A 25,537-nucleotide genomic window follows, 5' to 3' on the forward strand; every position below is an offset into this window, starting at 1 on the left:
GGGGGTGCAAAACGGATCGATAGAATACTACTGTGTGGGCAAGGGTGCGGGAGATAGGGGAAGAGAAAGTGCAAAATGGCAGCAAGAAGCAAACTTTACACCTCCTGGTCTTTGTACCGAATGCTCAGAGCATTGGAGCAGCCCGACAGGTCTATGTCAGTGTTTATCCTCCACATGAACCTCTTCCCACCCTTGCATCATCTCACCCTGTCGACATATCCTTAAATTTCCCTCCTCAAATACGTATCCAGATTCCCCTTCAATGCATCAATACTATTCACCTCAACGAGTTCCACATTCTAACCACCCACTGGTTAAAGAAGTTTCAACTGAATTACCTCTTGGATTTGCTAGTGACTGTCTTATATTTTACGGCCTTTCTTCTTGGGCTCCCATAAGTAGACATATCACCTCTGTGTCAACCCTATTGAACCCCTTCGTAGCTTAGTCGATTTGGAGGCACCCAGGGTACTGAGTCAAAAAGGAGGTTTCTGCACAACATTCAACAACACTGCAGAGATGGACTCGGGGAACTGCACACATTCAATGATTCATCGCCTCACCTTGAGTCTGCAAAACTGGGATTTCCATCTGAGAGCTGGATGATCTAGTGGTGATGTTGGTCCTGATACTCCATGCTGTGTCCACCAGTAAAATCCTTTGGGTAGGCAAGTTTGAATATCATGTTTGCACTTGAGAACCGCGAAAAGAAAGGGGAAGAGGCGCCTAGCTGTTTCCATGACCTTCCCTGGAGTATATCTTTAATTGGCTGACTAATTCGGAGATTAAAAGTATTGCTTGGCTGTTGCAGATGTCAAGTTCACCTGATAAGTCTGTGCATCAGCCTCCACAACAAGAGAAACCATGTCGATCTCAAGGGGCTTCTTACTTATTGCTCTACCTCTGGTAATTTGTATTTTAAAATCCAATAGATTATTCCAGGAAACGTTAGTCTCACTGGCACCCAATACTGCTATAGTTCAATGGTTGATACACCCCAGAGAAAATGATGAAATATCTTTGATTTTTTTTCAGATCAAATTAAATAGCCACCCGAACCTTGCATAGGAAGATTATTGAATGATAAAGAACAAAAGGAGACCATTCAGCCCATCGTGACAGTGCTGCCTCTTTGAGAAAGCTATCCAATCAATGGCACTCTTCTGCCCTCTCCCCATAGCCCTTGGAATGTTTCCGTTCCATCCAGTTGTGTAGTTCCATTTTGCTGTTAAATCTGTTTCCACCACCTTTTCAAGCAGTCCATTCCACATCATGGCAACTTACTGAGCAAACACCGCTCCCCCCGGTTTGTTTGCCCCAATATTAGTGTCTTTTGGTTACTGGCCATCCTGGCACTAGGAAGATTTACTCGATTATTTATTTACTTGATCTAATGGAAGGTAAAGTATGAAATGCCCAGAATAAACCCAGAGTTTGGCATATTCCAACACAAGGCTTGTCAATGAACCACCTGCTGAAAACCTGCCCCTCACCCGACCCTGGTAGTTAAGAGAGTGTCGGAGTTCCCCAGTGACCTAGTGCCAGGCTGTGGCTGCTCCTGAAACCCGGCTCAGGTCCTCTCAGCTGCCAGAGACTGGATGGACTGTGAAACAAACCGGACACTTGCTGTTTCGCTAAGCACTCAGGGCTCCAAGAAAAGCGACTGGACAAGAGTCTCAGCCTAATGATTTACCAGCAACATGCAAGACAATTCCGCCATGAGATGTCGTCACCAGAGGCAGACACTTAAACTTCAAACATCTCCTCCAGAAAATTCGATCATTCACTAAATCTAACGTACCTCATTATCCTGCACATGACAACAAGCACATATTGAGAAGCAAAGGGATATTGCCCTGGATTTGACTTAGTTAACAGATTGCGGAGGAACAATGAAAGAATATTCAGTCTCGATACACAAGATTCTGGATTTGGCACAACTCTCATTGAGATACTTTTTTTTTGTTAAACTGACTTTTTCATTGGGTGAGGAATCCTTCTGTGAGTCATTGCAAATTGTATTTATTTGGCAATTGTCATGAGTGCAAAGCATGGCTTGTGATTACTGATCAATGTTGCACACTTGCCCCCAAAATAATCTGCTGGAACTGTTTTTACGGGAAAGTAAAAGTGAATGATGTACTTCAAAATGCTGGTTTGGGGTTTACAAGACGGCTGTGGTGCACTAAAGGATTGTCCATCTAAACAGGTAGGTCCAGATTCTACACACAACTAATGTTCACATAGTAAATGTAAATATGTAACCGTATGTACTGTATGTTCCTGAAGGTGCTACCATGTTGGTGATGCACTGAGTATATTGTGATGACCTACAACAATCTGTGAACACCTTTCCTTAAGCCCATTAAGAAATTCAGACGCTTGTTCGAATGATTTATAAGACAAATTCATTCCTGGTTTTATCGAACACAAGGAAATTCCCTCAGGGTGAACCACTTTATGCTGTCATTTTAAGGTTCAGATGTAATCAGGACTTAAAAAAATTATACAAATACCGGTAAACACTCTAAAGTCTGTTTGGCCAGCTATCAATGGGAAATTCTCTGGGCAGATCCAAATAACGCAGGGCATCATTTTAGTGCAGGTTTGGGAGCGGAAGCAGGGAAGATATAAGTACAACCATTTTTATTACTGCTTTTATAATGTTTGATTACTGTTTTATGTTTCAGGTAAATATTTATATGTACAGCGTTTTCTGGTTTACACACGTTCTGGTTAGACGTTCTAACGTTATTCTATAATACAGAATATCCTGCTATCCAGAAATGACTTGGTCCCAAGTATTCCACACTGGAAAGATTACAGTGTATCACTTTCATGTTTTTGCGACGTAAAGGGGATTTCTTGCCGATTTATTTTGGAGAAATTTTCCTGTTTGGGACGATGGTTACGATTGGAGCTGTGATTCATGTTTGCAACATGTTTGGGATTGGCACAGGATGAGTCAATGTCCCAGAACTGACTCTCGATAGGTGGCATGTCTGAATCCTTAAGGTGGTAGCACCGAAGGTTAAGGGACATGACGGATGTTGAGGTTAGAGATGTTGAGGTTAGGGATAGATGTTTGATTACTTTAGGTCAAGTCGGCATAAGGAGGGAGGATGTGTTGGGTATTCTAAAAGGCATTAAGGTAGACAAGTCCCCAGGTCCGGATGGGATCTATCCCATGTTCCTGAGGGAAGTGAGAGAGGAAATAGCTGGGGCCTTAACAGATATCTTTGCAGCATCCTTGAACACAGGTGAGGTACCGGAGGACTAAAGAATTGCTAATGTTTTACTCTTGTTTAAGAAGGGTAGCAGGGATAATCCAGGTAATTATAGACCGGTGAGCCTGACATCAGTGGTAGGGAAGCTGCTGGAGAAGATACTGAGGGATAGGATCTATTCCCATTTGGAAGAAAATGGGCTTATCAGTGATAGGCAACATGGTTTTGTGCAAGGAAGGTCATGTCTTACCAACTTAATAGAATTCTTTGAGGAAGTGACTAAGTTGATTGATGAGGGAAGGGCTGTACATGTCATATACATGGACTTCAGTAAGGCATTTGATAAGCTTCCCCATGGTAGGCTGATGGAGAAAGTGAAGTCTCATGGGGTCCAGGGTGTACTAGCTAGATGGATAAAGAACTGGCTGGGCAACAGGAGACAGAGAGTAGTAGTGGAAGACAGTTTCTCAAAATGGAGAACTGTGACCAGTGGCGTTCCACAGGGATCCGTGCTGGGACCACTGTTGCTTGTGATATACATAAATGATCTGGAGGAAGGTATAGGTGGTCTGATTAGCAAGTTTGCAGATGACACTAAGATTGGTGGAGTAGCAGATAGTGAAGGGGTCTGTCAGAGAATACAGCAGAATATAGATAGATTGGAGAGTTGGGCGGAGAAATGGCAGATGGAGTTCAATCCGGGCAAATGCGAGGTGATGCATTTTGGAAGATCAAATTCAAGAGCAAACTATATGGTAAATGAAAAAGCCCTGGGGAAAATTGATGTACAGAGAGATCTGGGTGTTCAGGTCCATTGTACCCTGAAGGTGGTTGTGCAGGTCGATAGAGTGGTCAAGAAGGCATATGGCATGCTTTCCTTCATCGGAAGGGGTATTGAGTACAAGAGTTGGCAGGTCATGTTACAGTTGTATAAGACTTTGGTTCGGCCACATTTGGAATACTGCGTACAGTTCTGGTCGCCACATTACCAAAAGGATGTGGATGCTTTTGAGAAGGTGCAGAGGAGGTTGTTGCCTGGTATGGAGGGTGCTAGCTATGAAGAGAGGTTGAGTAGATTAGGATTATTTTCATTAGAAAGACGGAGGTTGAGGGGGGACCTCATTGAGGTCTACAAAATCATGAGAGGTATGGACAGGGTGGATAGCAAGAAGCTTTTTCCCAGAGTGGGAGACTCAGTTACTAGGGGTCACGAGTTCAAGGTGAGAGGGGAAAAGTTTAAGAGAGATATGCGTGGAAAGTTCTTTACCCAGAGGGTGGTGGGTGCCTGGAATGCTTTGCCGGCAGAGGTGGTAGAAGCGGGCACGATAGCGTCATTTAAGATGTATCTAGACAGATACATGAATGGGCAGGGAGCAGAGGGATTCATATCCTTAGAAAATAGGCGACAGTTTTAGATAGAGGATCTGGATCGCCGCAGGCTTGGAGGGCCGAAGGGTCTGTTCCTGTGCTGTAATTTTTCTTTGTTCTTTGTTCTTTATAACATGAGGTGGGTTCTGTGACCCGTGCTCCCATGTGTAATTTGCAACTTAGGATGGCTTGTTACTACCGCTTCAGATGATTTCACTGCATGTTACATTCCTTTTCACACATGGAGACTTCATGGAATCATAGAATTTACAGTGCAGAAAGAGGCCATTTGGCCCATCGAGTCTGCACCGGCCCTTGGAAAGAGCACCTACCCAAGCCCACATCTCCACCCTATTCCCGTAACCCAGTAACCCCACCTAACCTTTTTGGACACCAAGGACAACTTAGCATGGCCAATCCACCTAACCTGCACATCTTTGGACTGTGGGACGGAGCACTCGGAGGAAACCCACGCAGACACGGGGAGAATGTGCAGACTCCGCACAGACAGTGACTCAAGCCAGGAATCAAATCTGGGTCCCTGGAGCCGTGAAGAAACTGTGCTATCCACTGTGCTACCGTGCCAATAACATGCTTCTGAATAATTCCCTTCAGATAAGGCAAAGGTGTCTCTGCTCTGTCGAGGAACAGTACAACACAACTCTGACTTCTCATACATGCAGCCACATTACAGATGAGGTGACTCCTTCATCCACCCCAATGCTGTTTGTGATTATTGTATTACTTTCTGAACAAAGTCTTGAAGCTAAATCAAGTTCAATGTATGACCAGTGGCGAAAGAAATGGCAATAAATGAAATGAAAAATGTATCAGGTCATGCAGGTCAGCGGAGAGAACAGACAAGTTAACATTGACCTTCAGCCATAGATTAATAGACTTCAAGCAGGACTACAGATCAACAGGGCCCCGGTAGGAGCACGTCATCCCACCCCCTCACCATCCCAGTGTTCCGCATGGGTTTTGATTGGTAAATCATGTCAGGGGAATGGGGCATGAACAGTAAATGGCACTTAAAAAAAAATTATTTCATGGGATGTGGGCATCGCTGGCTCGACCAGCATTTATTGCCCATCTCTAATTGCCCTTGGGAAGATGGTGGTGAGACAGCTCTTGAGCCACTGCAGTCCATGTGGTGCTGTTAGGGATGAAATTCCATGATTTTGACCTCGCAACAGTGAAGGAACAACAATGTATTTCCAAGTCAGGCTGATGAGTGGCTTGGAGGAAGCTTCCAAGTGATGGTGTTCCCATGTACTTTCTGATCTTGTCCTTCTAGATGGTAGAGGTTGTGGGTTTGAAAGCTGCTGCCGAAGGAACCTTGGTGAGTCCCTGCAGTGCACCTTGTAAGTGGTACATATGGCTGCTGCTGTGTGTCCATGGGGGAGGGATTGAACGTTTGTGGAAGGGGTGCCAATCAAGCGGCATGCTTTGTCCTGGATGGTGTTGAGCCTCGTAAGTGTTGTTGGAGTTGCACTCATTCAGGCAAGTCAAAAGTATTCCATCAGATTCCTGACTTGTGCCTTGTAGATGGTGGACAGGTTTTGGGGAGTCAGGAGTTGATTTACTCACCGCAGGATTCTTAGCTTTTGACCTACTCTTGTAGCCACAGTATTAATATGGCTGGTCCAGTTCAGTTTCAGGGCAAGGTAACTCCCAGGATGTTGATAGTGAGGATTCAGCAATGGTAACACCATTGAATGTCAAGGGGTGATGGTTAGATCCCCTATTGTTGGAGATGGCCATTGCCTGCCACTTGCGTGGAGCAAATGTTACTCATCGTTTATCAGCCCAAGTCCATTGACTAGGTTGGATTTATCCTGCTTTTTGTGTGCAGGACATCCCCAGGCAATTTTCCACATTGCTGGTAGATACCAGTGTTGTAGAACTTCGAGAGTAGTCATGCAGCTAGTTGCAGAGCACACATTTCAGTACTACATCTGTCATGTTGCCAGGGCCCATAGCATTTTCTGTATCCACTTATTCAACCGCTTCTTATTATCATTGTAAAGGATGAATCAGAGGCAGGTTGCCTCATATTGTTTAAAAAGTACCTGGATGAGCACTTTGCACCCCATAACATTCAAGGCTATGGGCCAAGCGCTAGCAAATGGGATTAGGTAGGTAGGTCAGATGTTTTTCATGTGTTGGTGCAGACTCGAAGGGCCTCTTGTGCATTGTATTTTCTGTGATTCGGTGAAATTGACCGAAGATGACATATGTGATGCTGGGAACCTCAGAAAGAGGCTACAATTAATCATCATTCTGGCTGAATATAGTTATAAATGCTTCACTCTATCTTTTGGACTCAAATCCTGGGTTTTGCTGTCATTGAGGAAAGGGATGTTCATGGAGTCTCCTCCTCCCATTGTTGTTTAATTGCGCACTACCATTCATTTTTTTAAATAAATGTTTTTTATTCAGTTTTCATGTTTTATATTGAACAAATTACAAATTGTTAGAGAGAGAAAAAAAAACAGGCAAAAATTAACATATATATTTACAGGTTAGCATCTTCGTAGTAATAACTGTGGCCTCCCCCTCTTTGCCGGCATACATATTTTACATTCCCCAACATGTTTATTGGCATTTATTTAGTTTGGTTTTGGGCCTTAGCTAGCCATCAAACCCCCGTAACGAGCCCGTAGCCCCCCCCCCTCCCCGCCGGCTACCTTCCCCCGACTATTCTTCCTCTTGTACGTTGGCCACAAACAGGTCCCGGAACAATTGCATGAATGGCTCCCACGTTCTGTGGAAGCCGTCGTCCGACCCTCGGATGGCGAATTTGATTTTCTCCATTTGGAGAGAATCCGAGAGGTCGGACAGCCAGTCTGCAGCTCTGGGCGGTGCTGCTGACCGCCAGCCAAACAGGATTCTACGGCGGGCGATCAGGGAGGCAAAGGCAAGGGCGTCCGCCCTCCTCCCCAGGAATAGATCTGGCTGGTCTGAAACCCCGAAGACCGCCACTATCGGGCATGGCTCCACCCTCACCCCCACCACTTTGGACATAGCCTCGAAGAAGGCTGCCCAGTACTCCACAAGTCTGGGGCAAGACCAGAACATGTGGGCGTGGTTGGCCGGGCCTCTTTGGCACCGCTCACATCTGTCCTCCACCTCCGGGAAGAACCTACTCATACGGTTTCTCGTTAAGTGGGCTCTATGTACCACTTTTAGTTGCGTCAGGCTGAGCCTTGCGCACGTGGAGGTGGAGTTGACCCTATGCAGTGCTTCGCTCCAGAGTCCCCACCCTATCTCCATCCCCAGGTCGTCCTCCCATTTCCTTCTTGTTGCGTCCAGTACGGTGTCGTCCCTATCTACCAGTCGGCCATACATGTCACTACAGTTCCCTTTCTCTAGGATACTTGCGTCCAGTAGGTCTTCCAGTAGTGTCTGTCGTGGCGGTTGTGGGTACGTCCTTGTCTCCTTTCGTAGGAAGTTTTTGAGCTGCAGGTACCGTAGCTCGTTCCCCCCAGCTAGCTGAAATTTCTCTGTCAGTTCGTCCAGTGTTGCGATCCTGTCGTCCGTGTATAGGTCCCTGACTGTCAGTGTCCCCCCGTCCTGTCTCCACCTTTTGAAGGTGGCGTCAGTCAGTGCTGGTTTGAACCTATGGTTGTTGCAGATGGGAGCCTTGTCCGACATTTTGTTCAGGCCAAATTGCTGCCGCAGTTGGTTCCAGGATTGGAGGGTGGCTGTCACCACTGGGCTGCTGGAGTGTTTTTTGGGTGGGGATGGGAGTGCTGCCGTGGCGAGGGCCCGGAGGGAGGTCCCCATGCAGGAAGCCTCCTCCGCACGCACCCACTCGGCTTCTGGCTCCTGGATCCATCCCCTTACTCGCTCGGCTGTTGCCGCCCAGTGGTAGAATTGTAGATTCGGGAGGGCTAGCCCCCCCCTGGATTTTGTTTTCTGTAGGACCTTCTTTGGGATCCTAGCATTTTTACCCCCCCATACGAACGCCATGATAAGTTTGTCCAGCGCTATGAAGAAGGCCTTGGGGATGTAGATCGGAATGGATCTAAACAGGAAGAGGAACCTGGGCAATACGTTCATTTTGATCGTCTGGACTCTTCCTGCGAGGGAGAGTGGGAGTGTGTTCCATCTTTGCAGGTCCTTTTTTACTTCCTCCGCCAGGCTGGTGAGGTTCCATTTGTGGATCCCTTTCCAGTCATGGGCTATTTGGATCCCAGGTAGCGGAATTTATGTCGGGCTTGTTTGAACGGCAGCCCCTTTAGTGCTGCCCCCCCCCCCCCCCCCCCCCCCCCCTTGCTGGTGTACTGGGAAGATCTCGCTTTTGCTCATGTTGAGTTTGTAGCCCGAGAAGGCTCCAAACTCTTTCAGGAGCGCGATGATTCTGTCCATGCTGCTTTGTGGGTCCGAGATGTAGAGGAGCAGATCGTCTGCATAGAGTGAGACTCTGTGCTCTCTGCCTCCCCTTCGGATCCCCCTCCAATTTTTTGCTGCCCGGAGCGCAATTGCTAGCGGTTCGATTGCTAGTGCGAACAGCAGTGGGGACAGTGGGCATCCTTGTCTGGTGCCCCTGTGCAGCTGGAAGTATTGGGAGTTGGTATTGTTGGTCCGTACACTCGCCATGGGGGGTGCACTACCATTCATGACTAAATTAGGCAGGCCTGATCTTCTGGGTCTGGGATCGCTCAACTCTGTACTCCTATCAAGTTGCTTCCACTGTTTAACATGCAGGTAGTCTTGTTTTGTAGTGTCACCATGCAGTAACATCTGGTGCTGCTCCTGGCATGCTCTCCCACATACTCATTGCACCAGGGTTGATTCCCCAGCAATGTTAGAGTGAGAGTTATGCTGAGCAATGAGATTATTGATTGTGGTTGAATACAATTCTGCTGCTGCTCATGGCGACAACCTGTTGGTTCCCAATCTATCCTGTTTAACATGGTGTGAGTGCCACACAAGACAATGTACAGTGTCCTCAAAGTGAAAACAGGAATCTATCTGGACAGGATCTGTGCAGTGGCCACTCCTGCTAGTACTGTTTTATCTGCAACAGGTAGATTAGTGAGGACAAAGTCAATGAGTATACAGAACATTGGAACTTGGTTTTGTCCATTCAGCCCCTCGATCTGGATCCAGTCTATCATTGATCCATATCCCTTTATCCCATACCCTGATGAAAGCTGAGATATTCATTGTTGAGAACTTAAATTTATCACCCAGAATTCACAGCTTCACCGGAAAGTGTATTCATGGGGATGTAACCATCTTCCATCCTGCGCATATGTTCAAATCAGCAATGCCTTCTTTGCTTAATTAGTATTAGCATGTTTGCCCAAGGAAGAACAGCTTCGTTCGGGACTTAGTCACAAAGTACTTGGTCACAAAGGAAGACATGAATAATGTACCTGAAGTTTTGAGAAACACAAGTTTCAGGGAGGGGTTGAAAAAAATTAGTATTAGTACAGAAATGATTTGGGGAAAATTAATGGGATTGAAAGTGGATAAATCTCCAGGGCTTGATAATCTTCATCTCAGAGTACTTAAAGAAGAGGTCTGAGAAACAGTAGATCCATTGGTGGTCATTTTCCAAAATTCTTTGGACTCTGGAATCGTTCTTACAGATTGGACGGTAGTGAATGTAACTCCGCTATTCGAAAAGAGAGGAAGAGAGAAAACAGCGGATTGTAGACCAGTGAGCCTAATGTAGGGAACATGCTAGAGTCCATTATCAACAATTTCATAGCACAGCATTTGGAAAGCAGTGGTGTTATCAGATAAAGTCAGTATGGATTTACGAAATGAAAATCATGCTTGACAAATCTATTGGAATTCTTTGAAGACATAACCAGTAGAATTGACCAGGGTGAACCGGTGGATGTGGTTTATTTAGACTTTCAGAAGGCTTTTGACAAGGTCTCACATAGCAGATTACTATATAAGGTTAAAGTGCATGGGATTGTGGGTGAGTGTCTTGAGATGGATAGAAAGCTGGTTAGCAGACAGGAAGCAAAACTTTGCAATGAATGGGTCTTTTTCCGATTGATTGGCAGGCAGTGACTAGTGGGGTACCGCAAGAGCCTGGAAAGAGCAGGAACCAGGAGAGAGCAGGAGACCAAAGAGAGCACAATGATACAGTGGTTAGCATTGTGGCTCACAGCACCAGGCACTGACCTCAGGTGACTTTGTGTTGAGTTTGCACATTCTTGACGTGTCTGCATGGGTTTCCTCCGGATGCTGCGGTTTCCTGCCATAGTCCAAAGATGGGCATGTTAGGTGGATTGGATGTGCTACATTTTCCCCTGATGGGAGTACAGGGATAGGATGGGGAACTGGGCCTAGATCAGGGTGCTCTTTAGGAAGGTTGGTGCAGATTCGATTGGCCAAATGGCCTCCTTTTGCTCCGTAGGGATTCTATGATTCCAGGATATTAGCTGGATCACAGAAAAGGAGTAGCACGGGGAGAGCAGGAGCTCAGGGAAAGCAGGTTCACAGGGAGAGCAGGAACATGGGGAGAGCAGGAGCATGGAGAGAGCAGTAGCATGGGGAGAGCACGAGGTTGGGAGGAGCAGAAGCACGGGGAGAGCATTAGCACGGAGAGCATGAACACGGGGTAAGCAGGAGCATGGGGAGAGCATGAGCACAGAGAGAGCATAGGCACAGAGAGAGCAAGATCATGGAGAGAGCATGAGCATCAAGAGAGCATGAACACGGAGAAAACATGAACACGGAGGGAGCATGATCACAGAAAGAGCATAAACACGGAGAGAGTGTGAGTTGGAGAGAACAGGAACATGGAGAAAGCGTGAACACAGACAGATGAGGAGCATGGAGAGAGCATGAACACGGAGAGAGCATGAACACGGAGAGAGCATGAACACGAAGAGAGCATGAACACGGAAGGAGCATGAACACGAAGAGAGCATGAACACGAAGAGAGCATGAACACGGAGAGAGCATGAACACGGAGAGAGCATGAACATGGAGAGAGCATGAAAACGGAGAGAACATGAAAACGGAAGGAGCATGAACACGAAGAGAGCATGAACACGAAGAGAGCATGAACACGGAAGGAGCATGAACACGAAGAGAGCATGAACACGAAGAGAGCATGAACACGGAGAGAGCATGAGCACGGGGAGAGCGTGAACATGGAGAGAGCATGAACACGGAGAGAGCGTGTACACGGAGAGAGCATGAACACGGAGAGAGCGTGTACACGAAGAGAGCATGAACACGGAGAGAGCATGAACACGGAAGGAGCATGAACACGAAGAGAGCATGAACACGGAGAGAGCATGAGCACGGGGAGAGCATGAGAACGGGGAGATCGTGAACATGGAGAGAACGTGTACATGGAGAGAGCATGAACAAGGAGAGAGCATAAACACAGAGAGAGCATAAACACAGAGAGAGCATGAACACGGAGAAAGCATGAACACAGAGAGAGCAGGAACACGGAGAGAGCATGAACACGGAGAGAGCATAAACACGGAGAGAGGATGAACACAGAGAGAGCATGAACACGGAGAGAGCATGAACACGGAGAGAGCAGGAACACGGAGAGAGCATGAACACGGAGAGAGCATGAACACGGAGAGAGCATGAACACGGAGAGAGCAGGAACACGGAGAGAGCATGAACACGGAGAGAGCAGGAACACGGAGAGAGCATGAACACGGAGAGAGCATGAACACAGAGAGAGCATGAACACGGAGAGAGGATGAACACAGAGAGAGCATGAACACGGAGAGAGCATGAACACGGAGAGAGCATGAACACGGAGAGAGGATGAACACAGAGAGAGCATGAACACGGAGAGAGCATGAACACGGAGAGAGCATGAACACAGAGAGAGCATGAACACGGAGAGAGCATGAACACGGAGAGAGCATGAACACAGAGAGAGCATAAACACGGAGAGAGGATGAACACAGAGAGAGCATGAACACAGAGAGAGCATGAACACGGAGAGAGCATGAACACGGAGAGAGCATGAACACGGAGAGAGGATGAACACAGAGAGAGCATGAACACGGAGAGAGCATGAACACGGAGAGAGCATGAACACAGAGAGAGCATGAACACAGAGAGAGCATGAGCACGGGGAGAGCATGAACACAGAGAGAGCATGAACACGGAGAGAGGATGAACACAGAGAGAGCATGAACACAGAGAGCATGAACACGGAGAGAGCATGAACACAGAGAGAGCATGAACACAGAGAGAGCATAAACACAGAGAGAGCATGAACACGGAGAGAGCATGAACACGGAGAGAGCATGAACACGGAGAGAGCATGAACACAGAGAGAGCATGAGCACAGAGAGAGCATGAACACAGAGAGAGCATGAACACAGAGAGAGCATGAACACGGAGAGAGCATGAACACGGAGAGAGCATGAACATGGAGAGAGCATGAACACGGAGAGAGCATGAACACGGAGAGAGCATGAACATGGAGAGAGCATGAACACAGAGAGAGCATGAGCACGGGGAGAGCATGAACACGGAGAGAGCATGAACACGGAGAGAGTGTGAGTTGGACAGAGCGGGAACATGGAGAAAGCGTGAACACAGAGAGATAGAGATAGAGAAATACAGCACAGAACAGGCCCTTTGGCCCACGATGTTGTGCCGAACTTTTGTCCTAGGTTAATCATAGAATTTTGGACACTAAGGGCAATTTATCATGACCAATCCACCCAACCTGCACATCTTTGGACTGTGGGAGGAAACCGGAGCACCCGGAGGAAACCCACGCACACACGGGGAGGATGTGCAGACTCCACACAGACAGTGACCCAAGTCGAAATCGAACTTGGGACCCTGGAGCTGTGAAACAATTGTGCTACCCACAATGCTACTGTGCTGCCCTGAAGAAGCAATTAATCTACACTCCATTATTCTACCCTAATCCATGTACCTATCCAATAGGTGCTTGAAGGTCCCTAACGTTTCCGACTCAACTACTTCCACAGGCAGTGCATTCCATGCCCCCACTACTCTCTGGGTAAAGAACCTACCTCTGACATCCCCCCTATATCTTCCACCATTTACCTTAAATTTATGTCCCCTTGTAATGGTTTGTTCCACCCGGGGAAAAAGTCTCTGACTGTCTACTCTATCTATTCCCCTGATCATCTTATAAACCTCTATTAAGTCACCCCTCATCCTTCTCCGACCTAATGAGAAAAGGCCTAGCACCCTCAACCTTTCCTCGTAAGACCTACTCTCCATTCCAGGCAACATCCTGGTAAATCTCCTTTGCACCTTTTCCAAAGCTTCCACATCCTTCCTAAAATGAGGTGACCAGAACTGCACACAGTACTCCAAATGTGGCCTGACCAAGGTTTTGTACAGCTGCATCATCACCTCATGGCTCTTAAATTCAATCCCTCTGCTAATGAACGCTAGCACACCATAGGCCTTCTTCACAGCTCTATCCACTTGAGTGGCAAATTTCAAAGATCTATGATCATAGACCCCAAGATCTCTCTGTTCCTCTACATTGCCAAGAACCCTACCGTTAACCCTGTATTCCGCATTCATATTTGTCCTTCCAAAATGGACAACCTCACACTTGTCAGGGTTAAACTCCATCTGCCACTTCTCAGCCCAGCTCTGCATCCTATCTATGTCTCTTTGAAGCCGATAACAGCCCTCCTCACTATCCACAACTCCACCAATCTTCGCATCATCTGAAAATTTACTGACCCACCCTTCAACTCCCTCATCCAAGTCATTAATGAAAATCACAAACAGCAGAGGACCCAGAACTGATCCCTGCGGTACGCTACTGGTAACTGGGCTCCAGGCTGAATATTTGCCATCCAATGAGGAGCACGGAGAGAGCATGAACACGGGGAGAGCAGGAGCATGGAGAGAGCATGAACACGGAGAGAGCATGAACACGGGGAGAGCAGGAGCACGGGGAGAGCAGGAGCACGGGGAGAGCATGAGCACGGGGAGAGCAGGAGCACGGGGAGAGCAGGAGCACGGGGAGAGCAGGGGCACTGAGAGAGCAGGGGCACTGAGAGAGCAGGGGCACTGAGAGAGCAGGAGCACGGAGAGAGCAGGAGCACGGGGAGAGCATGAGCACGTAGAGAGCAGGAGCACGGGGAGAGCAGGAGCATGGGGAGAGCAGGACCACAGAGAGAGCAGGAGCACGGGGAGAGCAGGAGCACGGGGAGAACAGGAGCACTGGGAGAGCATGAACACGGAGAGAGCATGAACACGGAGAGAGCATGAACACGGAGAGAGCATGAACATGGAGGGAACATGAACAGGGAGAGAGCATGAACACGGAGAGAGTATGAATATGGAGAGAGCATGAACACGGAGAGAGCATGAACACGGAGAGAGCATGAGCACGAGGAGAGCATGAGCACGGGGAGAGCATGAACACGGAGAGAGTGTGAGTTGGACAGAGCGGGAACATGGAGAAAGCGTGAACACAGAGAGATAGAGATAGAGAAATACAGCACAGAACAGGCCCTTTGGCCCACGATGTTGTGCCGAACTTTTGTCCTAGGTTAATCATAGAATTTTGGACACTAAGGGCAATTTATCATGACCAATCCACCCAACCTGCACATCTTTGGACTGTGGGAGGAAACCGGAGCACCCGGAGGAAACCCACGCACACACGGGGAGGATGTGCAGACTCCACACAGACAGTGACCCAAGCCGAAATCGAACTTGGGACCCTGGAGCTGTGAAACAATTGTGCTACCCACAATGCTACTGTGCTGCCCTGAAGAAGCAATTAATCTACACTCCATTATTCTACCCTAATCCATGTACCTATCCAATAGGTGCTTGAAGGTCCCTAACGTTTCCGACTCAACTACTTCCACAGGCAGTGCATTCCATGCCCCCACTACTCTCTGGGTAAAGAACCTACCTCTGACATCCCCCCTATATCTTCCACCATTTACCTTAAATTTATGTCCCCTTGTAATGGTTTGTTCCACCCGGGGAAAAAGTCTCTGACTGTCTACTCTATCTATTCCCCTGATCATCTTATAAACCTCTATTAAGTCACCCCTCATCCTTCTCCGACCTAATGAGAAAAGGCCTAGCACCCTCAACCTTTCCTCGTAAGACCTACTCTCCATTCCAGGCAACATCCTGGTAAATCTCCTTTGCACCTTTTCCAAAGCTTCCACATCCTTCCTAAAATGAGGTGACCAGAACTGCACACAGTACTCCAAATGTGGCCTGACCAAGGTTTTGTACAGCTGCATCATCACCTCATGGCTCTTAAATTCAATCCCTCTGCTAATGAACGCTAGCACACCATAGGCCTTCTTCACAGCTCTATCCACTTGAGTGGCAAATTTCAAAGATCTATGATCATAGACCCCAAGATCTCTCTGTTCCTCTACATTGCCAAGAACCCTACCGTTAACCCTGTATTCCGCATTCATATTTGTCCTTCCAAAATGGACAACCTCACACTTGTCAGGGTTAAACTCCATCTGCCACTTCTCAGCCCAGCTCTGCATCCTATCTATGTCTCTTTGAAGCCGATAACAGCCCTCCTCACTATCCACAACTCCACCAATCTTCGCATCATCTGCAAATTTACTGACCCACCCTCCAACTCCCTCATCCAAGTCATTAATGAAAATCACAAACAGCAGAGGACCCAGAACTGATCCCTGCGGTACGCTACTGGTAACTGGGCTCCAGGCTGAATATTTGCCATCCAATGAGGAGCACGGAGAGAGCATGAACACGGGGAGAGCAGGAGCATGGAGAGAGCATGAACACGGAGAGAGCATGAACACGGGGAGAGCAGGAGCACGGGGAGAGCAGGGGCACGGGGAGAGCATGAGCACGGGGAGAGCAGGAGCACGGGGAGAGCAGGAGCACGGGGAGAGCAGGGGCACTGAGAGAGCAGGGGCACTGAGAGAGCAGAGGCACTGAGAGAGCAGGAGCACGGGGAGAGCAGGAGCACGGGGAGAGCAGGGGCACTGAGAGAGCAGGGGCACTGAGAGAGCAGAGGCACTGAGAGAGCAGGAGCACGGAGAGAGCAGGAGCACGGGGAGAGCATGAGCACGGGGAGAGCAGGAGCACGGGGAGAGCAGGAGCATGGGGAGAGCAGGACCACAGAGAGAGCAGGAGCACAGAGAGAGCAGGAGCACGGAGAGAGCAGGAGCACGGGGAGAGCAGGAGCACGGGGAGAGCAGGAGCACAGAGGGAGCAGAAGCACGGGGAGAGTAGGAGCACGGAGAGAGCAGGAGCACGGGGAGAGCAGGGGCACTGAGAGAGCAGGAGCACGGAGGGAGCAGGAGCACGGGGAGAACAGGAGCACGAGGAGAGCAGGGGCACTGAGAGAGCAGGAGCACGGGGAGAACAGGAGCGCGGGGAGAGCAGGAGCACGGGGAGAGCAGGAGCACGGAGGGAGCAGGAGCACGGAGGGAGCAGGAGCACGGAGGGAGCAGGAGCACGGGGAGAGCAGGAGCACGGAGGGAGCAGGAGCACGGGGAGAGCAGGAGCATGGGGAGAGCAGGGGAACTGAGAGAAAAGGAGCACGGGGAGAACAGGAGCACGGGGAGGGCAGGAGCACGGAGAGAGCATGAGCACGGGGAGAGCATGAACACGGAGAGAGCATGAACACGGGGAGAGCATGAGCACGGGGAGAGCATGAACACGGAGAGAGCATGAACACGGAGAGAGCATGAACACGGGGAGAGCATGAACAAGGGGAGAGCAGGGGCACTGAGAGAGCAGGAGCACTGAGAGAGCAGGAGCACGGGGGGAGCAGGAGCACGGGGAGAACAGGAGCAGGGGGAGAACAGGAGCACGGGGAGAGCAGGAGCACGGGGAGAGCAGGAGAATGGGGAGAGCAGGGGCACTGAGAGAGCAGGAGCACGGGGAGAGCAGGAGCACGGGGAGAGCAGGAGCACGGAGAGAGCAGGAACACGGAGAGAGCAGGAACACGGAGAGAGCAGCAGCATGGAGGGAGCAGGAGCACGGGGAGAGCAGGAGCACGGAGGGAGCAGGAGCACGGGGAGAGCAGGAGCACGGGGAGAGCAGGAGCACGGGGAGAACAGGGGCACTGGGAGAGCAGGAGACCGGAGAGAGCAGGAGCACGGGGAGAGCAGGAGCACGGGGAGAGCAGGAGCACGGGGAGAGCAGGAGCACGGGGAGAGCAGGAACACGGGGAGAGCAGGAGCACGGAGGGAGCAGGAGCACTGAGAGAGCAGGAGCACGGGGAGAGTAGGAGCACAGAGAGAGGAGCACGGAGAGAGCAGGAGCACAGAGAGGTCAGGAGCACGGGGAGAGCAGGAGAATGGGGAGAGCAGGAGCACGGAGGGAGCAAGTCCTGGCAGCAAGCAAAGCATATCACCTCTCACGTCCTTTGTTTTGGCTATGGAGTCCTAGGTGGTTGCCACATTGCCCATCAGTGGGCTGGCTCTGCTTTGGGGAGTTCTGCAGACCCCAGTTTGACAACCAGTGGCCAAGTAGGCAATGAGTGAGGAGTCGGAGAGGGGTGTTGCATGTTGCATCAGTTACAAGGTTTCCATTTCACACCTTCCTCTCTTTTTCATATCTTGTTTTCCATGTCTGAATCTTATTTTTTCTCCATCTTCATTTCCATATGTAATCTATTCTGTATCTGTATCACCTTCTACCCACTCTCCATAATGCTATCAGTTACATATTTGGTCAGCAACTGGTCAGTTAGCTCTCCACTATCTTTAAATTATGGATGCGCACACCCAGCCTATTTGGGGAAGTATTTGGTAACTCAGTAAAAACTGTGGGTTTCTACTCCTCTGAACTTCATATTTCAATCAATTGTCACTTGAGGTGACAATCTCTATGAGGTGTCTCTATCTTTGATACTCAGGTGCTGACTTATTGAACTCTCTGATGTTTGCAAAGACTAGATGCTACAAAAATAGTCGAAGGCCAAAACCTAAGGCTCTGTATCTGAATGCACCTAGGATTCAAAACAAAACAGATGAACTGATAGCACAAATAGAAATGAATAAGTCTGATCTGATAGTTATTACAGAAACATGGTTATCACATGGCATAGATTGTGTAAAGGTCCTTCCTGTTTATTCCCTGTTAATTCCCTTATTCCCCCTTACTTTTGTTTTGCTGTTACACTTTTGATCTGCGGATTTCTGACCGATCTATGGATGAAGGGCGGCTTGGTGGCACAGTGATTAGCACTGCTGCCTCACAGCTCCAGAGACCCAGATTCAAGTCTGCCGGTGCAGACTTGATGGGATGAATGGCCTCCTTCTACACTGTAAATTCTAGTCCACTTTAAGGCAAGCAGTCTGTACCTTTAATTCAAACAGAAGAATCCGGATAGCTGTACTGGTTTAAACTGGTAATTGCAGACTGGCCAGCATCAGTGAGGACTCAGTTTGATTGATTGGCTGATGGCCAATGAATTGGACCAAAAGGCGGTGCTCGGCCCGGTAACAGGTGGTGATTGGATCTGATCTCACTGAATGTTTTTCAGAACTCCAAGTGTTGAGTTTGGTTTCAGGTTTGGTCTTGGCAGCCCCAGGAAAGGACCTGCTATCCTCTCTTCACTGTTTTTTCTCTACAATAGATATATTGCTGACCTGGCAGAGAGCCTGGATGGATCTATGTATAGGCAGAATCCAGAACCGACCAACTCTCTTTCCTGAAAGGCAATGGCAGAACCGTCCAACTCTAGGGACGGCACGGTGGCGCAGAGGTTGGCACTGCTGCTTTGCGGCACCGAGGGCCTGGTTTCGATCCCAGCCCTGGGTTGCTATCCATTTGGAGTTTGGGCATTGTCCCTGTGTCTGCGTGGGTCTCACACCCACAACCCAAAGAATGTGCAGGGTAGGTGGATTGGCCACACTAAATTGGAAAAAAAAGAATTGGGTACTTTAAATGTATTTTTTTTTTAAAAAACCATCCAACTCTCTATAGAAAGATAGAGGTCTGAATGTGAACCTCGAGCTGAAGGACCAGTTTCATGACAACTGAGGTGTCTCTCCAGAAATCCTGCTGCCTGTGAGTAATGCATTTTCTTTTCAAAGCTCTTTCCTGAAGGAATGACTCTGCAAAGAAGTCCATTACCTTCTGTAAATCAGAGGCTTTAATCAGCAAGCTGGCTGTGAAGAAAGTGTGCTAAATCATCACCATCTGAAGCAAACACTTATCTTTTGACTTTCATCCTTCTTATTTTTCACCTCTTTCCTCTCCCCCTCTGTGTTTGTCTGTCTTATGTGTGTGGGTAGAGAATAGATTGTGTTAACCAATTGGATTTACAGCATATTTCATGATTGTTCTTGGTATGAATAAACAGCAATCGTGTTCATGTTTGCAAACCTGGTGACTGTGATTATTGGGCAGCGAAGGGCCAACGGCATCTGATATTTTCATGAAACTTATTGGTTAATTCACTTGTGTTGTGGCTCTGGGGCATGTGAGGCTGGAATTGACCGGGCACCATCCCAGGGTGTTGTAACATAATTTGGGGGCTCGGGACCTTTGGAACGGAAGATAGCGAAGTTTGGATTACAGTATACCTCAAAAAGAGACACCTGGGAGGGATTTCCCCCTACCCAGTGGGGCGGGGGGGGTCACGGTGGGATGGAGTGGCGTGAACCACTCCGGCGTCAGGCCGCCCCAAAGGTGCGGAAGTCTCTGCACCTTTTGGGAGCCAAGCCCTAACATTGAGGGGCTAGGCCCGCGCCTGAGTGGTTGGTGCCCCGCCGGTCGGCGGGAACGGCCTTTGGCGCCACACCAGCTAAGGCCAAAGGGACTTCGCCGGCCGGCGGAAGTCAGCACATGCGCCGGAGCGTCAGCAGCTGCTGACGTCATCCCCACGCATGCGCAGGGGAGGGGGTCACTTCCGCCTTCGCCATGGTGAAGACCATGGCGAAGGCGGAAGGAAAAGAATGCCCCCACGGCACAGGCCCGCCCGCTGATCGGTGGGCCCCGATTGTGGGCCAGGCCACCGTGGGGGCAACCCCCGGGGCCAGATCGCCCCGCACCCCCCCAGGACCCGGAGCCCGCCCGCGCCGCCTGGTCCCGCAGGTAAGGTAGATGGTTTGATCCACGCCGGCGGGAGAGGCATGACAGCGGCGGGACTTCGGCCCATTGAGGGCCGGAGAATCGCTGGCTGGGGGGGGGGGGGAGGGGGGGGGGGGGGGGAGGTGGGGGGGGGGGGGGGGTGCCGACCGGCGCGGCGCGCTTCCCGCCCCTGACGAATCTCTGGTTCCGGAAACTTCGGGAGACGGCGGGGGCGGGATTCACGCCGGCCCCTGGCGATTCTCCGACCCGGCGGGGGGTCGGAGAATCCCGCCCCAGGTTTTTAATGATACAATAGGATGGCTCTAGGTGCTGCTAAACATTTTATTCTGGTGGAAGACTTGTCTCTGGTTTATTAAAAGAGCTTTGAAAAGACAAGCTCTTCAAATTGGTAGGTGAATTAAAAATAGAAGACCCAGCTAGAGCGAAGAAGGTGGTAATAACGGAAGCGATTGCTCAACATTTAAATTTGTAAGAGATGCTGGGAACACAGGTGAGTCCACAAAGTAATGTAGCATCAGGTGCATTTTCTGATGGGGATGGTGAGCTGGAGAGAGTTTGGTTGCAGTTAGAGCATGAAAGGGAATTAAAAAGAATAGAAATTGAGATGCAGCAAAACGAAAGGGAGCTGAGGCAGAAAGAACAAGAAAAAGAAATAGGGATTAAGCAAAACAAATGGAGATGGAAATGAGGATATTAGAATTAGAGAGGAAAAAGCAAAAGAGAGGAAAACCTAAAAGGAAAGAGAGAGAGAGAGAGGAAAACTAAAAAGAAGAAAAGGAAAAGAGAGAATGTAAAGCTGGAGGGGGTGAAGAGTTTTTATTGTTTAAAAATGAACCAAATATTTCCCTCAGCATTGACAATGCTACTTGCAGTTTAGTTGAAGGAGATCCTCGAAAATTGGAGAAGTATTCATTAGACAATCAGAAAAGTCTGACTGCATTACACAAGAGACAGGAAGAGACCAGTATAATAAAAATACCGAAAGAGTATGAACAGAGTTATAGGGGAACACCAGGGGGCACTCTATTAATTAATCATGATATAGACATAAGAAACTCTAACCCAATAAAGTCACATCCGTCTCAACTAAAGCCACGGAAACTGGCTCAGTTAGAGACTGAAATACAATACATGTTGGACAGCAATAACCAGTCCTTAATCGCGGAAAGCTGAACAAATCACTTCAACAGGCAAGCAATCCTCTGTTAACTACAGACACTGTAACCTCTCTAGTCTGGAATACTTAGGCCCCAAGTCATTTCTGGATTTAGGAACTTTCTGGATTATAAAACAATGTTAGAATGTCTAACCACAAGTGTATAAAACGGAAAACACCGATAGAAATATTTTCCTAAACATAGAGAAGTGATAAATCATTCAGCAATAAAATTGGGTTTACTTGTCCAATGTGTTGTTCCTGGCCAAGAACTTGCTGGAGTGGGCCATCACATCGCTCATATCCTGAATTAGGTTTTTTATTTCACTCTTCAGATTGTATTTTTCATTGCAAGTTGTATGAGCTGATTTTTAAAAAATAATTTCTTCGGATGTGGGCGTTGCTGGCTGGACATTTGTTGCCCAACCATATTTGCCCTTGAGAAAATGGTGGTGAGTTGCCTTCTTGAACCGCTGCAGTTCCTGAGGTGTAGATACACCCAAAGTGCTGTTAAAAAGGGAGTTAAAAAGGATTGTTGCCCAGTGATAGTGAAGGAATGGCGATATATTTACAAGTCAGGATGATAAGTAGCGTGGAGGGGAAGTTCCAGGTGGTGGGGTTCCCATGTGTTTGCTGCCCTTATCCTTCTAAATGGTCGTAGAGGTAGGTTTGAAAGGTGCTGTCTAAGGAGCTTTGGTGAGTCCCTGCAATGCATCTTGTAGATGGCACACGTTGTTGCCACTGTGCATCAGTGGTGGAGGGAGTAAATGTTTGTGGATGGGATGCAAATCAAGCAGGCTGCTTTATCCTGGATAGTGTCGCGCATCCTGATTCGTGCCTTGTAGATGGTGGACAGGAGGTGAGTTAATTGCCACAGGATTCCCAGCCTCTGACCTGCTCTGGTAGCCACAGTATTTATATGGCTAGTTCAGTTCAGTTTTTGGTCAGTGTAAACCCCAGGATGTTAATCGTGGTGCAGGGATGATAACGGGCCACCTGAGACCTCCCTGAATGTCGGCGTATCTTTTTAAGTAATTAAACTTAAAGATAAAGAAAGAAACAGATAATGGCATAGAAGGAAATGGGGTGAATTGGAGTCAAATTTAAAACAGAAAGTGAGGGCAGCACGGTGGCGCAGTGGGTTAGCCCTGCTGCCTCACGTCGCCGAGGTCTCAGGATCGATTCCAGCTCTGGGTCACTGTCCGTGTGGAGTTTGCACTTTCTCCCAGTGTTTGCGTGCCCCCCCCCCCCCCCCCCCCCCCAACCCAAAGCCCAAAGATGTGCAGGGTAGGTGAATTGGCCATGCTTAATTGCCCCTTCATTGGAAAAAGAAATAATTGGATACTCTAAAATTTAAAAAAACAGAAAGAGGAAGAGAGGGAAAGAAAGATTTGATTAAGTAAGAGAAAAAAATAGAGGCTGAAAGAAAAAGTAAGAAACAATTAAAGAAAATAAATTTAAACAGAAATTTACAGTCTGCAGTAGTGAGACCCACCCACAACTCCATTAAGGTTGAGTGACAAGGCTGGGTCCTTCCAGCATGAATTTCAAGCTTTAAATGTGGCAAAATTAATTCACTTTAACAGAATTAAATCCAGCAATATGATGAGATTAATGCTGGGAAGTTTATTCAGTTAGTTTCTGAGAAGCTAAAGGAAAATGATTGTGCACTTGGTGGTGAGTCAGAACTTATGGTGTATCTCTTTGCCACAAATTGCAGGAGGGACTCTGATGCACTCAACATTATTTTTCAGCCAAACCTGGATCATTCTGTGCAACAGGATGGTGTTGGTGGGGAGCAAGAGAGTTCTCACTCATATAAAACAAGTGACCAAAAAAATAAACATTCCTGTACCACAACAATTTCCAGGGTGAATCCAATTGACCACCTCTCCAGAGTCTTCAGACCGTGATCCAGGCTGATACTGCAGTGAAGTGCTTGAGGGGGTGCTGCACAGTCTGAAGTGCAATCTTTCAAAGGAGATGTTAAACCCAGGTCCTGTCTGCCCTCTCAAGTGGAGTAAAAGATCACATGATACTATCCAAAGAACAGTTGGCATGTCCTCCTTGCTGTCCTGACCAATATCTATTAACTCAAACAGATTACCTGGAGATTTGTCTCATTTGCCTTCCACAGGTTGGTTGCCGTTGCTGACATAGCAACAGTGATTACACCTCCCAGAAAAGTACTTAAATGGTTGTGAAGCACTTTGGGACCTGCCTGAGAATGTGAAAGGTGTTTTGTTTTTCTTTCTTTCATAGGCTGATATCCTAGCTGCATGAACACAATGAAGGCATGAGACACTACTAAAAGTGGCTATTTCTAAACTGAGCCAGTACGACAGGGTAGGCTGTCCAACAGCCAGCACACACTGAACACTGGGTAATTTAGTAGATCTGTTTCCTATTTGTTTATATATTTATGCAGATGAGAAGTAATGAGTGGAGTCTTAATGCTCTTTGTAAAAGTACAAAAATGTTCCACAATTATTTTTCCATAAAAATTGATTTCAGTTTAGACATGGCTTGGACAATGCTTCACATTAAAGAATTACCAATACAGCACATGTTAGAATTAAGGAAATGCTGCAAAGTTACAGCTCTTGATGAGGCAATTGTAAAACTTAATTTGTCATGTAAGGAGATAGAATTATTTCCTTGTTATCTATACTTACAGGTAGTATTAATAAGCTAATTATCCAACTGCTTAGAACTTTTCACGTTTCGCTAATGCCTATTCTCTGGTTCCACATGCTCTGACTTTAGCCAGGAGTCATGCGGTTCTTTATCAAAGGCCGTTTAGAAATCTAAATATATTACATTTACTACATCACCCTTTTCTGGTCCTGCTTCAGAGAATTCAATAAGGTTAGTCAAACATCATCTTCCCTTTCAAAAACTCTGCTGACTATTATATTGCCAGTTTCTGGATATTTTTCTATTGCATCTTTGAATGAGGATTCCATTACCTTTCTTATTAATATTAAGTTCATTCGTAAATATAGTCCCTCCAGGTTGTTCTATCTATCTTTTTAAATATAGAAATTGCATCAGCTGTTCACCTTTGTTACTATTCTACTATTACTATTCCCTATTCTAATTGGTTTTTAGATATCTTTAATATGGCATCTGCTGACTCTTCCCAAGTTTTGTTTAAAATTTGCCAAGTCTCAGGTTTCATGCTCTCCAAGTTTCACCAGCGTACCAATTTCCTCCCTCTCCCTACTTCCTATCTTAAATGTTTTTATATCTTTCAGCATAGTAGCACGGTAGCATTGTGGATAGCACAATCGCTTCACAGCTCCAGGGTCCCAGGTTCGATTCCGGCTTGGGTCACTGTGCGGAGTCTGCACGTCCTCCCCGTGTGTGCGTGGGTTTCCTCCGGGTGCTCCGGTTTCCTCCCACAGTCACAAAGATGTGCAGGTTAGGTGGATTGGCCATGATAAATTGCCCTTAGTGTCCAAAATTGCCCTTTCCAAGAGCCGGTGCAGACTCGATGGGCCAAATGGCCTCCTTCTGCACTGTAAATTCTATGATTCTATGATTCATGTCCTCTAATGTCATATCCACTATATTAGTCTTCCTGGCAGTTGTTGCCAGTGAGTCTATAGTCTCATTGGCCTATTCCAATTCTATTACTTATTCATATATTTGTAGAATACTTTACTTTTCTTCTTATACTCCTTGATAATTTAACTTTGTCATTCCTTTTTGCCTTCCTAATTGTTTGTTTTACCTCTCTCCTATCCTTTCATAACCC

General features: G+C 47.8%; 1 long non-coding RNA gene across 1 annotated transcript; it reads left to right on the forward strand.

Moving 5' to 3' along the window:
* Positions 1 to 27: 27 nt before the first annotated feature.
* LOC119969320 lies at positions 28 to 25,133 on the forward strand. Its single transcript, XR_005461330.1, has 3 exons — positions 28 to 664; positions 1,036 to 2,209; positions 24,040 to 25,133. It is a non-coding gene; the product is annotated as an uncharacterized LOC119969320 (long non-coding RNA).
* The last annotated feature ends 404 nt before the right edge of the window (positions 25,134 to 25,537 follow it).

This window comes from Scyliorhinus canicula, chromosome 7 (genome assembly GCF_902713615.1).
Source record: "Scyliorhinus canicula chromosome 7, sScyCan1.1, whole genome shotgun sequence".
Classification (NCBI taxonomy): domain Eukaryota; kingdom Metazoa; phylum Chordata; class Chondrichthyes; order Carcharhiniformes; family Scyliorhinidae; genus Scyliorhinus; species Scyliorhinus canicula.